Raw genomic sequence first — 16346 nt, 5'->3', positions numbered from 1 at the left:
AGGGGGAAAGAGAGATACAGAGAGAGTACTGTGAAAGAGAGAGTATATGGAGTTTAGTGGAGAGAGAGAGAGAGAGAGAGAGAGAGAGAGAGAGAGAGAGAGAGAGAGAGAGTAGGGGGTGAAACAGAGCAAGACAGAGGAAAGGGAGAGCAGAGCTCAGACAATCAGTCAGTACACAGCAGTTGCACGTGTGTGAGTGAAGGTATACACAGACAGAGAGACAAGAGGCTTTGGAGAAAACAAGAGTTTGAGCTGCAGAGAGAGGGGGGGCTATCCTGTCCGATGCTATACATGTGTCTGTGAGTGCGCGTTGCAGACTCCCCCCCCCCACCCCCCCTCCCTCACTCCCTCCCCCCCCCCCTCCTCCACACCCCCACCCCCCCCACCCCCCCGGCCGGGGGCTGGCTGGGTGGGCGAAGACCGTCCGTTCTCCAACTGGTCATCTTTGCTGTGCTGGAGTTGCTCAAGGTAGGACCTCAAGGAACCCCTGCATCTTCTCCTCTTGACTGCCAACCTGCACCCATGCAAGGATCTATAGTGCACCTGGACTCTCCTATATAGACAGTATACACAGTCAAACCCAGGGCGCTCATTTAGCTCACAGCCGTGGTGGTGTGCTATGCGGGTCACCTTTGACACATGGCGGAGTTAAATGAACCTTCTGGACGTCACTGTGCACGCCCACCTGTTTGCTGGGATATTTGTCTTTTTTTTCCTCTTTTTTTTCTTCCTAATATCTTTTTCCTCAAAATGTATTGCGGTCACTCGTCACCGCGGTTATTCTCAGTGTAGACCATGTGTGTTGCTTTGAAGCTGACATCATCCCAACGTTTTATTCGGCTGGATGTAATTATTTTATTCTGGGCATGTTGCACGCTCAAGATTCAATTACTATATAGGTTGTGACGCTGGGGATAATGTTAATATTTGAATATGAGATGAATATGAGAGCATGTGGTCAGCTAATACTATCATGTCATATTTGTCATATAAGCAGTGAGAGTCTATACTGCTGAGTTTTGAATTCTGCTCATCTTAACAAGAAGGGTCCACCTGACCATCTATAATATGCTTGTCATCCGCACACCTTCCTCCTTCACTGAAGGTATTTTCTCTGCTGCGAGTGGTTGTGATTAAGACAGAATAATGTGTAGATTAGAAGAAAGGCAACGTGTTTGTGTTGGCTGCCTGTGGTAGACTTATAGGGTCTGACAGCCACAGTTTGGAAAGACTAAGAGCCTTCGGTTGAAACAGAGATTAAGAGCAGTTGTGTGTATGAGAGATATTAGACGTGCACTGCTGTGCATGCCTGTGCCTATATGAACACGTAATAAATGCACGGGTTAGTAACTGCGTTGATAACTGCAGGCGTGCGCGTGTGTGTGTGTGTATGTGTGTATGTGCATGCGTGTAGTGTACGAGGGGGGCTGTTCTGTTCTGTGTTGGACCCCGAGGCTGCTGGTTTATGCTGGAAGGAGATGATGACAGATGTAATGGACTCTGTGGTAGGTCCAAGTGAGAGACGAGCGCCACCTCCATCCAACTAACTGCGGGAGAAAAAAGAGCGTGCGTCTGTGTCTGTGTGTGACTGTGTCGTGCGCGTGCGTGCGTGTGTGTGTGTGTGTGTGTGTGTCTCTGTCTGTGAGGGAGGGTGGGTGGATGGCAATATAGACGGAAGAGGATAGAGAGAAGGTGTTTGAGTGAAAAATGAAGTGAGTATAACGAGTTTCTGGATAACGAGAGAGAGAGAGAGAGAGAGAGAGAGAGAGCGTGGGGGCGAGGTTGGAACGATAAAATCCATAAGAGGACGGACCAAAGGAAACAATAAATAGAAGAAACAGAATGAAATGGAGACGTGTGAGATGGAGTCAAGGAGAGACCTGGAGGAGGAGGTGCCAGTGACAGAGTTCTTGACACAGAGAAGGAGGGAGAGAGAGAGAGAGAGAGAGACCAAGTGATGCAGACATCCCTGTCCAGATATCTCCACTATATAGAAGCCATGGTGACAGATGAGAAACAGAAACAAGCACAAAAAAAAAGTTTGATCACCCTTGTATTGTTTAGGGGGGGGGGGGGGGGAGACAGTGGATTGAGGTGAAGGAGGTTTGTTTCAAGTGCCTGCGTGCGTGCGTGCATGCGTGCACGCGTGTGTGCGTCAACCCGCATGTCTGTGTGCATCTGTTCTCATATTCGTCTCCGTCTCGCTCACATAGAGGCCGCTGCATGCGTGTATTTATTTGGTGGGTGTTGAAACTAGCGATAGGCAGTTCACAGCAGTGTCTCTCAGCGCCGCAGGAATGCTGCGCTCCTGACAAATGGATGCTCCGCACGCACCGGCCAGGGCCACCGACCAGTGACCACGTAGACACATCTTTAGCGTGACAGATATCTGCGCCATAGCCATGCCCCAAAGGAAAACCATGCTCCACTGTGATAAAATCCTCAATCACCTCCATGATTCTTACATGCTATATAGGTCTGTGTACAGTAATATAACTCCTTGTGGTTATAACCTAATAATAGAGGCTTGACTATATACCTCATGACAGTGCAGGCGCTTGTAGATCTGCTATTTTCAGAGAGTATAATATCGCCATTGTGTGACGGAGTGTGTATATAAGTTAAGAAATATAGCTCTCGGGGGGTCAATGTGTTCCCCTCATGTCATCTATCCTGATGTGGATATAGAGCAGTGCAGAGTGGCGTAAAGAGAGGAGAGGAGATTGGTGGCAGGGCTTAATTGGAAAAGTGTGTGTGCGGCACTCACGTGTGTGTGTGTGTGTGTGTGTGTGTGTGTGTGTGCGTGTGCGTGTGCGACGTGCGTGTGTGCGTGTGGGTGTGCGTGTGTGTGAGAGACTTAACAACTGAGCTATGGAGATGAGGAGGTCTGTGCATCAAAGCAAGGTTAACGCCATGATGTGAACAGGTCAGACACACGGTATAGACATAACAGGCAGACACGGAGGTATATAAGTAGAAGCAATGCACAGATACTCACAACTTATAATGCAGAAATGTGTAACATACTATGTGTGTGTATGTCATCTGTGTGCTTTCTCTCTCTCTCTCTCTCTCTCTCTCTCTGTCTGTGTTTCTGAGAAGCCCAAATTGTAAAGCTAACATAAGCTTAGCCCTGGCTCACATGGGCTGCCTGTCATTGGCTGCGGACTGCCCTCAAATCCACGCTGTTTGTCTTATCTTTACCAGGCTGGGGTATATTTAGTGGGGAGCTTAGCTTTTAGTAGGCTGGCGTGTGGAGAGCGCGAAGCCTCGTTTTATATACTCCACTGCACGGCGGTGTCGCTCGCCCCCCCCCCCCCCCCAAACAACAGAAAATCCGTTATTTTTGGTGAGCAACGTGCCATATGTGACGAAGTATTATGTAGGTTAGGCTTAAATAACAGCAGAAGGTGTGTGTGTGTGTGTGTGTGTGTGTGTGTGTGTGTGTGTGTGTGTGTGTGCGAATGCGTGCGTGTGTTTTGGGGGTTTGGCGCCAGCACACATCGACAGTGGTCAGCTCGGTACTTGGTATGCCAAGCGGTCTGTGTGTTGTGTTGCAGGTCTGTGTGTGTGTGTGTGTGTGTGCGTGTGTGTCTGAGTGTGTGTGTGTGTGTGTGTGTGTGTGTGTGTGTGTGTGTGTGCGTGTGTGTCTGAGTGTGTGTGTGTGTGTGTGTGCGTGCGTGCGTGCGCGTGTGTGTGCATATGTGTGTGCGACACTAGTGCGTGCGTGTGTACCCCTCCCGCTCTCCCGTCAGGAATCTGCCCTTTAGTTTATTAAAAGCTGGTGAAACAATGGAGGGAGGTGAGATGGAGGAGGGGGGGGGGAGGCGACAAACAGAAAGCAATGACGTAACCTCTGGGCAGAGAGAGGTAGACGACGTATAGAGGTAGAGAGAGAGAGCGAGAGCGAATAATGAATACTAATGACACGGAGAAAGTCGAGGGGGGGGCGGGGGAGGTGGGGGGAGCAGAGGGAAGAGGAGAAAGATATTCATGAGCATCGATCTATGAAAAGCACAAAACATATTTCGCAGACTCAGTGACGCATGCCTCTATATACCTGCCAGTCAGTCCCCCTGACTGACTCCTCTCCTCGTCTGATGTCATTGCGTGCACCTGTTCATGGGGTTGGTGGGGTTGGAGGGGGGGGCGCCACCGCCGCCCTATGCAGACAGCTAAGGCCTCATGCCTGGCTGTCCCACGGGCGGGCAACAACTGTGGACTCAGCTGCCATGCAATGTGGAAGATCCCTCCAGAGATCTGTCTCCCTGCAGCAGTCCCTGCCCACCCCCCCCCCAGAGACCACCACACCAGAGATCCCTGCCCACCCACCCCCACATAGACAAGTTACCACAACAGAGATCTGTCTCCCAGTCCCCACCCCAGAGACCACACCAAACCAGTGTCCCAGCAATGCTTCCACTCAGTCACGCACCTGCAGCAGAGCGGCCACGTGAACGCCTTCGCTACACGCTGGGCAGTTTATAGTCCATATAGTCCTCGTCATCGTGTAAGTCAGAGAGTGCACAAATGTATAACCGAATGCATCCGTATAAAGGTTCCGTAACTCTCTGAGTTACAAATGAAAACAGAGGATTTGAAAATGAATTAGCCTGTCGCTATAAGTCCCACCCAAGCCCGTTGTTGGCCAATACCACATTAGCAACGGTTACTTTACTAGGTTAGGATACTCGGTCAAGCTTGCAATGCTGGTCAAAATGGTTAAGCAGTGTCAATACATATATTTGCTGTACAGCATGTGTGGATTTGTTTTCTTACCTTATGAGCAAACTAGTCCATTCCATTAATTATTTCGCTCTGTTGTGCAGTTTAATAGTAGCCTACATATTAGAAATAAAAATAGGCTCTCATTGACTTCAATTGTAACAGGGAAACAACTCTCAAACTCACTCTTTTAGAACACTAAGCTGATTATGACCGTTTATAACATCAGGAAAACTCATGCGGTTTTATTTTTAATAAAAATCAACTTTGTTTAATGTTTTTGTTTTGACTTCGGTGTTGCCACATTGTGTGAGAGATATAAGCCAACCCACCTCCAAAAACAAGCCAACTCTTAAAGCCAAATCAAGAAAAACAAGCCAAAACAAACACAATAATATGACCATATATAATCCTAATAAAGATATTGTATGCATTTATCATTATAAATACTATGTAGGCCTATGTCTATGATAATTAATGTTTTGGTAATGTATTACAGTACTAATTATTAGCCTTAAGCCAAAAGTAGCGGGAAATAAGCAGACTTGGCAACCCTGTCAAGTTTGCCTACAAAACGATCTGATTGGTCCAAATCTGTACACACACTCCTGAAGTAGCCTCAGTAGGATGTAAACAAATGCATTTGATCTCGTCCACTTGTCGCAAACACCATACACAATTTTGGACGTGTTTGAGGGAGACGCTTTAGGAGAAATGTCTGGGACTGCATGGGTGCAACAGCATGGCGACTTGTTTACAAACGAGGAACACCAGAACCGCTTCACTGTATATCTCCAACCAATATAGTTACTTTATAAATCTATCAAAATACGAAAATAAGACGGCATGAGTTTTCCTGATGTCATAAAGTTTATGACATCAGGAAAACTCATGCCGTCTTATTTGATTGTGACAGTAAACTGTCAGAATCAGCTTTTGTTGTGTTCGCTTATGTGCTAACTGACTGATTTTGAGAGCTGTTTCCCGTTACAATGGAAGTCAATGAGAGCCTATATTTTATATTAAACTGCACAACGGAGCAAAATAATTCATGGAATGGACTAATTTGCTCATAAGGTAAGAAAACAAATCCACACATGCTGTACAGCAAATATATGTATTGACACTGCTTAACCATTTTGACCAGCATTGCAAGCTTGACCGAGTATCCTAACCTAGTAACCGTTGCTAATGTGGTATTGGCCAACAACGGGCTTGGGTGGGACTTAGCGACAGGCTAATTGCATTTTTAATAGCGCTTTTTGCTCAAAGCGCTTTACAGTGGTTCATTCATTGATACATCATAGGAGGTGAAGAAGCAAACAGTCGACGCCTGCGTCCTCACTTCCCACATTCACACACCAATGGTGGCAAGCTAGCGCCGAACGACTCATTGGAGGGACTGTATAGGTGTATATGGGTTCAGTGTCTTGCCCAAGGACACTTCAACAGGAGGAGCCGGGATTCGAACCGCCGACCCATGGATCATCGGACGACCTGCTCTGCCTCTCAATAGGACGACCTGTTGTGACCGTATAGGTCGCATTTACTATGAAAACCTGCATCTCCCGTCCGTCAGTTTCTCAGTCACCCCCCGCCTCCATGGTCACACCTCATGACATCACGCCTCCATATATGGTCACGCCTCATGACATCACGCCTCCATATATGGCCACGCCTCGTGACATCACGCCTTGTGACACGTCACGCCACCATATAAGGCCATCTCCATATATGAAGATCACGACACTGACCTCATCAAACCCTGGATAGCCATACATGGAGAAGACTGGATCATCACCTATAGATCTGCATAATATGGAGCCGGGCCAGCAACTCTACATATGACCTCAAACCATTAGATCTCCATATATGGAGCTGACCATGTTCTGACATTCCATATGTTGATCTGACCTCATCAAACCCTGTACACTCAAGACACGCTCCATATATGGCCAGTACAGGATTCATTCTGCCGTCTGCCGTCACCCAAGCAGATGCGTGCACACGGTCGCTTCTTGCCCTCAGGGCGTGTTACTGGCTGTATGGTGTGTGTGTGCGTGCGTGCGTGTGTGGAAACAGAAACCCATACATATATGTGAGGTGGGCAGGGGGTATTTATATATACAGTAGCATAGATGCAGCCCACCTATATTGTGCATCTAAACTTGGTATGAATGAGATATTATTGACACAACATATGGCTGCAACAGTTGGAGGAGTTGCACTTTGGCTCAAACAACCGGGGCACGCATAGCGATGTGTTGTGTTGTTTTGTTGATTGTTTTGTTTGCCTTAACAATTATATACAATCACCCTCAAACAGTGAACACATGCAGTGCAGTATAGTTCCTCTGCTGTAGTCTGCACTGGTCTGTGAACGATCCCACTTTCTTTTAGGGTACTTTTCTTAACGACGGACGGACTATTTATTGATGCCGATCTGACGACTAAAACAGATAAATGAGAGAAAACGACATAACAGTGCGTGCCTTTATGCACAGCAAAGACTGTGCATCAACAGCTCGAAAAACACATGCACTACATATAGTTCATCATAGCCACTGCAGCAATCCTGTCATTTTGCTTCAGCGTAATGAGCAATATAATTCATAGAGAAATTGGCACGGCCTCAGTTCATCCTATACTCACCAAGGGTATACTCGGTGAGTCTTGCCCTTCGTCTTTAACCCATTCTGACCTGAGATCAGATTCTAAAAATGTCTTCTATGTCAGTCGCTCTTCGATTTTTCAAAAATAGCAGACCTACAAGCTCGTAGCGCGCCACTCTGTGGCGCGCTATGAGCTTGTAGATCTGCTATTTTTCAATAGCTAAAGCATAACATAAAGCTAACACCAAAATGGGTTCCCGTTCAGAATGGGTTAATGTTGTGTGCCATGCATGCACAACGACACATTATTGTATTATTAACGGCCGGGTCAGAATAATCCGTCATAATGTTGATTGGCTCAGCTGGCCCTGCAATCAATCAAACATTATAAGTACTGTCCGTGCATCTGTGGTTATGTAGAGACAGCTTTGGGTCGGTTGATTAAAGGAACACTTGACTTTACCCATTTTCAATCTCATCTTCACATACTACACTATACAGTAAGGTCATCAATCAGTTCTGATTATATAAGTCACAGTCACTGATAGGCACGTTTCTGAACTGTCCACAGCCCTCCTCTGAGACACAGAGCGAGAAGACAGGTTTCTGAACTGTCCACAGCCTTCCTCTGAGACACAGAGCGAGAAGGTTTCTGAGACCATTCATGAGAACCAATTGTATGAAGATGAGTGAAGTGCTCCTTTAAGCTTTTGTACAGATCAAACGAGTGGTAACATTTTACGGGACAGGGCCATGTTTTCCGTGTATACCTTTTATGTGATTGGCGCTGTGTTTTCACCTTGTGACACGTGACGCAACCATATGGTTGGACAGCTGTTGTGAACTCTCTTTAGGCATCTGCGTTGGATGCTTCAAATGCGTGTGCATTGTTGTTGATTTGTGATAGGACAACTTGGCATTGCACGGCTTGCGTTTGACCTTGTTTTCATTACTACTCAGAAGTTCTCACACATGCCAATCCCTCCATCAATGCCGTGTGTTACCCTCCGTGTGAAAGTCTGTCTGTGACGCGTGTGAGCGAGAGAGTGAGAGTGAAAATAATATTGCAATTATCGCGATTACGACAATTGCAAGCCGATTACAATTATTGTAATCGGTTTGCACATAGTCGTGATTGTGTATTGCCTCTGGACAGCACTTGAGTGAATGATTGTGAGTGTGCGTGTGTGCATGCGTGCGTGCGTGCGTGCGTGTGTGTGTGTGTGTGTGTGTGTGTGTGTTGATACTGGTACAGGTATACTGTAGATACACAGACAGACCTGTATTTATCCTGAAGGACATTCAGTTGATATAGCTGCACCCCAGTATAAGCATGAACCGCAGTTATAGTTAAGCGCAGAGGGAAGTTAACACTCGTTAAAAATAAGAGGAAAAATAAAATAATAGTACATGCGTGGGACCGTGCGTGCGTGCGTGCAAGCCTGCCATCACCTGCATGGGAATTGGGAAACACAGCATAATGTCTGCCTTCTCATAACTACAACCTCCTGAAGCCTGTCAAACCAGAGGAAATGTGGTACAGTACTGTATATGTAAGGAAAGGAGGGATTGGATTGTGTTTGTACAGTATGTAAGGAAAGGAGGGATTGTAGTGTGGTTGTACAGTATGTAAGGAAAGGAGGGATTGTAGTGTGGTTGTACAGTATGTATAAGGAAAGGAGGGATTGTAGTGTGGTTGTATGCCTGCACGTCTCCCCGAATATTATTCTCAAGCCAGGTTGCAGCTCACCAAATGTAGTAGAATGTGCAATATTTGATTTAGTCATGTCATCTGATATGTCGTCTTATATTGAGCCATAATGACATATCTTGACTACATGTCTACATGATGTTTAATTGTCTCAGCGTTGCTGAGGCTATGTTTTCGCCCCTGTCCGTCCTTGTCTGTGTGCGCGCGCACGCGTGTGTCATCCGTCTATGAGCAGCTAATCTCCGCTTCCATTAGACCGATCAGCGAGAAACTGAAACGAACCCAAATGTTTCAGGTGGCCAATTTTTGCTAAACAAATCTTTTAATGTTATTCATACAGATTTTGTCCAAATATTGTGCAATTCTTTTTAAATCAGCCTCATGGTGGCGCTATAACAGGCCGATTTCTGTGAGCAGCTAATCTCCAGCACGTTGGACCATGCACAGTTGCACACTCCCTGGAGGCCAAGGAATAACCTCAGCCACAAATCCTTCACATCCACCTCCACCAGGCGGACCATCACATCCACCTCCACCAGGCGGACCATCACATCCACCTCCACCAGGCGGACCATTCACATCCACCTCCACCAGGCGGACCATCACATCCACCTCCACCAGGCGGACCATCACATCCACCTCCACCAGGCGGACCATCACATCCACCTCCACCAGGCGGACCATCACATCCACCTCCACCAGGCGGACCATTCACATCCACCTCCACCAGGCGGACAATTCACATCCACCTCCACCAGGCGGACCATTCACATCCACCTCCACCAGGCAGACCATCACATCCACCTCCACCAGGCGGACCATTCACATCCACCTCCACCAGGCGGACCATCACATCCACCTCCACCAGGCGGACCATCACATCCACCTCCACCAGGCGGACCATTCACATCCACCTCCACCAGGCGGACCATCACATCCACCTCCACCAGGCGGACCATCACATCCACCTCCACCAGGCGGACCATCACATCCACCTCCACCAGGCGGACCATTCACATCCACCTCCACCAGGCGGACCATTCACATCCACCTCCACCAGGCGGACCATCACATCCACCTCCACCAGGCGGACCATTCACATCCACCTCCACCAGGCGGACCATTCACATCCACCTCCACCAGGCGGACCATCACATCCACCTCCACCAGGCGGACCATTCACATCCACCTCCACCAGGCGGACCATCACATCCACCTCCACCAGGCGACCATTCACATCCACCTCCACCAGGCGGACCATCACATCCACCTCCACCATCTTTTTTTAATGGAGAAAACAAATTGTAACATTCAGCCATTAAATAACACAGCTCTCCATAGACATTGTTCTAGTTAAGACTGTGATATGTGTTCTTAATGCCCATGATTTGGCATTAAGAACAGCTTCTACTGGCTGCCTATAGCCTAATAGGTATGTAGGGTGCTAAATACCAACACCCGATAATTTAGGAGGCTAAATAAATGCCTGACTGAACCTCTTCTCCTGTAAATCTACATCCATCACTGGGGAACTCTGAGGCAGACAGAGTCGAGACGGGCCTCCCTCATTGCCATGTTGGACAAAACGTGCCTCAGGGTCCTCTTATGGGTGTTCTTATACTTTGTAGCTCGCCGGTGTTGCGCACTGCAAATAGCCATACAACATCTGCTATTTCCTGTGCGCGACACAGCACGCAACCAAGTATAACTCAGGCCTTAACGTCCTTACATTAATATAATGGGGGGCCTTTTGGGTATAGGACACGCTTTGGACACGTTGTGATAACTCATTCCTGCGGGCTGTGTCCCTCAGTTCTTCTGGAATTAGTACAGAGGCCTATAAGCCTTGTAGGTTGCAACCAGAAGGTGTATTTATTCACCATAGAAAATACAAAACAGGACAATTAGAACACCACATGTAGCTCTTAATTCACCCTCAACAGACTCAAATCAACTCAACTGGCAAAGTGGCAGCCTTTCATGCTCAGCCTATAGAGTGTCGCAGTCTCGCCCACTTTCATGACGACGCCAGGCCCAGGAAATAATTCCCAATGCATTTTTCCCATAGACATTTCAAAAAGTATTTATTTAAAGACTGTGAAGTTGCCCGAACGGCCAAGGCTCCAAGAACAGTCAGAAGTGTTTGTTTCATTAAAAACAAAATCCACTGTAGACATGTTATGAGCTATTCCTGTCAAGAAATTCCTTGAAGATGATTATTTTTGGGTCAGACAGAGTTTGGAAGCGCTCATTATCAGTAAAGCAACGTCCTGCTGCCTCCTGCGTTATGTGCAAATTCAAAACAGGTGCTACAGGTCCGTTAAGTGATCCAACAAGCACTTCCATACTCCAACGCTTAGAAATATAATCACCTGCCATGTTGGTGAGTTTGACGTTGTTTGATACAATCAGATACAACTTTTCTGTTTGGATGTCAATGGAAAATTGCACTTAGTTACCACCTTCCTGGCAAGATGAACGAGATCTGCATATGGTCAATTGCACTCATTCCCATTATACACATTACATCCGCCCCCTGATTACCACCAAACATGGCTGCCCACACAGGTGGAACTAATTAGCTGAGTGGCCAGCTCAACAAAGACACGAAACACAAAATATTCAGCTAAAATGTATTCAATCAACAATAAAAAATTGTGCAAAATAAAACTGTGCAAATGAATAAAGTGCCAATACCTAAAGTGCCCATATGCTGTGCAAATATTGTACAATGGACCCTTTCGCTGAACCTCACCCCAAAACAAGCGATTGTCCAATGCCAATCCAAATAGTTTATAGTGACTATAAGCTGGCATATGCTCTGGCAAGCTTCCATCACCTCATCATAGCTGTCAGTGTTATTTTGCATTGGTTGTGTTGATGAACTAATGTCTGGAAAATGACACGACTCACCCACCCAGGTGATGGCAATAATACTAATCGCCGGAGTCTTACCGTGCATTACATGAGAACTCCTGTCAGATGTTAAAGTTGAGTGAGTTGGATACTGTTTCTCCCCCTAACATTTTCTCTTATTTCTAGTTTATTGAAATAATGGCATGCACATTTTTTCCAGTGCATATGGCTTACTGCAGGACTCGTTGCTAGATTTAGAAGGCATTTTGATCGCTCTTGCTAATGAAATGATTGATTATTTATACAGAGAAATCCCATCATTTAACATACCATTTGCAGGCCGCGGCCATCTTGCCATCAGAGTTTGGAAGCACTCGTTTTCATGTTCTGCTGCCGCCTGCAATTCAAAACAGGTGGTGTACGCAGGACAGTTGAGTGATATCTAACGAGCACTTCCAAACTGCAACACTAACAGAAAAAGAATGTCTACAGTGGATTTTTATGAAACAAACACTTAGAAAGAATAATTCAAGCTTTTCGTATACACCTGCAATGTATGAATGGACTTGCCCAATGGAAGGTTTCACCTTGTTAGCGCCTTGCCATTAACTTATATGGTAAGATGGCTGTGGTCTGCATATTGTCCTGGTGAAAAGCATACAGCTTGAGAGTGGAGTTGGTGGGGCTTCTTAGCGATGGGTCCATTAATATGGGTTACATTAGATGTGCAACAGAAGTCCTCTCTGTTACGGCATGATTTCAAGCTGGGAGGTAGAACATGTGTTGTCAAGGAGCAATACAGTATGTGTTGCATAATGCTGCAAAAACGCAGATAGTAGTCATTATTCAATCACATTTCATCACATGTATGAAATCCCCTTCATTAATCCAACTACCTTGAAAAATGACTCCACGTTATTAATCAAAAAATGCTGTTTACATGGACATTTTATATTCAGGCTATTGTTTGAATTAGGTAAATATTACAGTGTATACTCTGATTGGATGTTTTGTATAGCGTGTACAGTACACAGCACACATTTTGAGAGAAAAGGGATATGTGAGGTTTTTGAATACCGGTAGGCAGCACACACAGTCACTCATCACATCACACATGGGATCTTTCTAAAATATATTTGAACTCCCACCCTGACAAGCACTTGGCATTGTAGGAGTTGTGTACCGGATGTGACAAAAATAACAGATCTACAAGCTCACAACATGCCGCAGCGTGATCCTATGCCCAGCTAGGATAGGTGGTGTAATGTTGCAATAAAGTTGGTGCAGAATTTGGAAAGGAATTTATAGTTTCTATAGTCTATTCTGTATTCTATATTGTCTATGCTTCGTTATATAATATCCTGGTCTGGAAAGGTTTTGGAAATGTTTGGGAAATTCATTGGTAAAATGTGTGGGAACCCTGGGGTCTAGATGGGTTGGTTAAGGCCTGACCTCAACATTTTAAAAAAAATCTTCTAAATCCTCCAGTTTTCTGAAATAAATATTTTCACGATTCTTTCAAAAATAGCAGACCTACAAGCTCGTAGCGCGCCACTCGGTGGTGCGCTATGAGCTTGTAGATCTGCTATTTTTCAATAGCTAAATTATAACATAATGTTTAAAACACCAAAAGGGGATCCCGCCCCAAAATGGATTAATCATCTGGGGATGTATCTTTTTTCATTTCTGTTCTCACTATAAGCCCCTTGAGTTGCACTTGTTTTCGAGGGGTACACACCATCTCAAACCCCACTACACAGTACATACTGTAGGTTTTCTTAAATAAACACAAATACAAGAAATACAAGAAATACAAATACAAGAAATAAGACAATCAATGCAAATTAAAGTATATGATGCCAATATAGGATCATCATTAAATACATACGTTCGTAAATAAATACAGTCAGAAGCAGGAACAGCTACAGTATGAACCACCAATGAAGTCTAACAATAAAGTGACAAGGTCATTGTTCCAGTCTGACGGTGCCCACAGGCTGAGATTGAGAACCATTGATTTTTAGAGGGTTAAAAGTTCACAACCACTGGAAACTGTACTAAAGCAACTGCTACGTGTATGTCGCTGATGAAGTGATGTCATTAATGCTATAGTATACATTCTATTGTATAGCATGTAAACAGGATTCAGGATGGAATTATTATACGCAGCCCCTAAACCATAGCTTAATCACTTTCAACCTTGCATGCCTATTTTGGGCATGTCAGGTAAAAAACATTTCAAAAGATTTCACAATCTAAAAGAGCAGGTCTACAAGCTGCACATTTAATTGTCAATGCGCTGTGAGCTCGTAGATTGTCTTATATTTTCACTAATTTGAATAACAAATAGGGCTTAAGTGGTTTATCAAAAACATCGTCTTCTTTAGAATAAGTCCAATATTCAGATTATTGCAGTGCATTGCGTAGACATGTTTCCCTCTTCAGTGAGGCCAGAACAGGCCACAGATTGGAAGGAGAGGCTGTATGGTTGACTATACTGGGGCCAAGGCCTTGGCACTGGGCCACACACCGCTATACCTAAGACATTAACCATGGCCTGATTCAACAACATTTTACTTTCCCAGACCCCAAAGTCGCTGGACCGTCACACCATTTCTCAAACATACGGTATTTATGTTTTTCTGAACGGAGGCAATACAGGTTCTTGCTTTCCAAGAAATCAAGCTCACTTTCAAATGGAAAGTTTGGATTTGTTCGATGATGGTTTGCTGGATCTGCTCATGGTCTTGCTGCAAATGAAATGTCCTACAGTGCAAATAGAGTGGTGGAGTTGTTTACTTTAATGGAAATGAACATTTCATGGGGTAATTCAAAATGAATGGCTTGATTGTACTGCATTTGGGCCTCGCTCGGCCGCCAACATAGCTGTCTTGGTGTACTGAAAACAGTAACAAACCAAGGTGATATCGGCAGCCACGATCCAACAATCCTCTGTAACCCAGGCAGACAAACCTCTAAGGCCCCAATCTGGGCTTAAGTTCTGAGCTCAGCAGTAAAACCAGGGGAGGGGGAAGTTCGGAGTCGGAGCTCTCCCAAGGGGTGAAGGAAAGGAGCAGTGAGGAGATGGAGAGATGGAAAGGAGATAGGAGAGGAGGAGGAGGATATGATGAAGAGAGTGATGGGGAGGGTGCACTGGTGGAACGTGCCGAGGATTTGTTTTCCTAGATCGAGTAAGAGAATCCCAATCGGACGATGAACGGGATTGATTCCAAACGAGATCCAGGAGAGATACAGAGGGAGGTGGAGCCGCTGATCATTACAGTGTGATTGAATGTGGGGGGGGAGTGGGGGGGCAGATCAAGCTCAGGGTGAGGAAGAGGAGAGAAGAGGAGAAAGGGAGGATGCAGCTGCTGTTTGTGGACACCCAGGGTTCTATAAATCTGATCCCCAGGCAGGTGTGGGGGAGTTGGGAGAGAGGAGCAACAGAATGGCCTTTACCCTGCCTCAAACTTCCTGACCCCATTTACCTCCACACACACCAGCCCACCAGCGCAGCGCTGGCAGGCACCACACACACACACACACACGCACACGCGCACGCACGCACACTTGCTTGCAATAGGCATTGCTCATCTCCGTCTAAAGGGATCAAGGGAGGCATGCAGCCTCTTTGAACATGTGGATTCACACACACACACACACACACACACACACACACACACACACACACACACACACACGCTAGTATCTCCTCCTATTATTCTCCCTCAAGCCTGCATTATCTGAGCGGGGCTGCCATTCGTAGCTATGCCTTGAGGTCACCACCATAGCTCTCAAACCCACCGGTATGGAAGTCACGAATAGAGTCGGTAATGAGGAATGCGTAATCACCTTGTACTGAGGGATGCCCCCTGCTCAAATAACGTTGTGGGGGGGCTATTCGACATAGCAATCCAGTTACAGCAGGGCTGCCTCTGCCCGGCCGGCCGGCCGGCTGCATAGCAGGTGGATGACAACGATAACGAAGCGTCTTCTGTTTGCTGCATATCCAAACTGATGTGATAGGAGTGTCTGTCTGGCTTGGCTATGGGCTGACCGCTAATCAGTCCCTTCTCATGTGTGCGCGCTGAGCTGGCAGTGTACCCAAAATGACAACCGACCCCCGTGAAAGATCAGTCTATTTGAACTCGCACGGATATTTATTAGGTGAAGTCATTGGCGTGATTAGGTTTTTAAAAGGTTGCCAATGTCTTATTTTGCCGTGGGGCCTGCACAATCTGTTTTTTAAAGCAAAAACACATGTTTTTTGTGTGGATTTGTGATTTATGATAAAACGGTGAGCAAGTTTTTCCCCGCATGTAACCATAGATATGGCGTCAGTTGCGGCGTTTGATGTGAATTGATTTTGCAGATATATTCTTGTTTATAAATCTCCTTTCTGGGAGGCTCAGGGTGGACGACTCTTCCCCGGCATATTTGTT

At 46.0% G+C, this 16346-nt stretch overlaps 1 protein-coding gene across 1 annotated transcript in view; it reads left to right on the top strand.

The window, feature by feature from the left end:
* Positions 1-341: 341 nt before the first annotated feature.
* The window catches only part of ndp (norrin cystine knot growth factor NDP), a 25306-nt gene continuing 9301 nt past the window's right edge, over positions 342-16346 (top strand). The window contains exon 1 of the mRNA XM_080786500.1: positions 342-468. The gene's annotated coding sequence lies outside the window, so the exon portion shown is untranslated. The remainder of the gene's footprint in view (positions 469-16346) is intronic.

This window comes from Protomyctophum bolini (genome assembly GCF_963924005.1).
Source record: "Protomyctophum bolini genome assembly, chromosome: 16".
Taxonomy (NCBI): Eukaryota; Metazoa; Chordata; class Actinopteri; order Myctophiformes; family Myctophidae; genus Protomyctophum; species Protomyctophum bolini.
The sequence above is the reverse complement of the archived record's forward strand: the minus strand, read 5'-3'. Positions and strand labels throughout refer to the sequence as shown.